Genomic DNA, 735 nt, shown 5'->3' on the forward strand with positions numbered 1-735 from the left:
GAAGAAGAAGAAGAAGAAGAAGAAGAAGAAGAAGAAGAAGAAGAAGAAGAAGAAGAAGAAGAAGAAGAAACATTGTCACAATGTCTTCTTAGTGAGGTCAGTTCAAGACCAGGCCAGGGCCCAGGAAGGAGAGATGGCGGTCAAAGGCAGCTGTGGCTGGCAAGGGCCCTGTGCCAAAGGCCATGGGCCCAGATGTCTCTGTGTGTGCTCCATGAGGAACAGTCTAGAGCAGGCCCCAAGCCTTTGGTCCCAATGCACTTTTCAGGATCATGGAACCCACTATGTAAACAGTTTTGAGTGCAGTCTACAAGGTGATACTGAGAGCCCACACCTGTTGAAACTTGCAGGAAAGTAGAAGTTCAGTGATCACTCACTGGTAAATGAATTCAGTGTAGGAGTTCAAGAAAGCTGAGAAGAACATGGGAAGAACCAGAGGCAACTGAGTTTAGCCCAAGAGTTCCTGTAACACCCTTCTATTAAAGGAAAATGGTTCCTCTTTGGTGACAGCACTTTTCTGAGAGGCACCAAGATGGTTAATTAATGGAAATCTAAGTTTATGAATAATAAATAATCATTCTTAGGAAATAGCTTTCCATCTGTTGGATCTTCTGCTGCTTCCATTTAACTACAGCTGGAGCTCCAGGAAAACCATCAACAGAAAAGGAAAAAAAAAAAATCATGCAGCCTTTCATTCAAAGCTGTATCAAAGGCTCACTAAGCAAGTGGAGGCATGAA

This window comes from Psammomys obesus, unplaced genomic scaffold (assembly GCF_907164565.1).
Source record: "Psammomys obesus unplaced genomic scaffold, mPsaObe1.curated_primary_1811, whole genome shotgun sequence".
NCBI classification, from domain to species: Eukaryota; Metazoa; Chordata; class Mammalia; order Rodentia; family Muridae; genus Psammomys; species Psammomys obesus.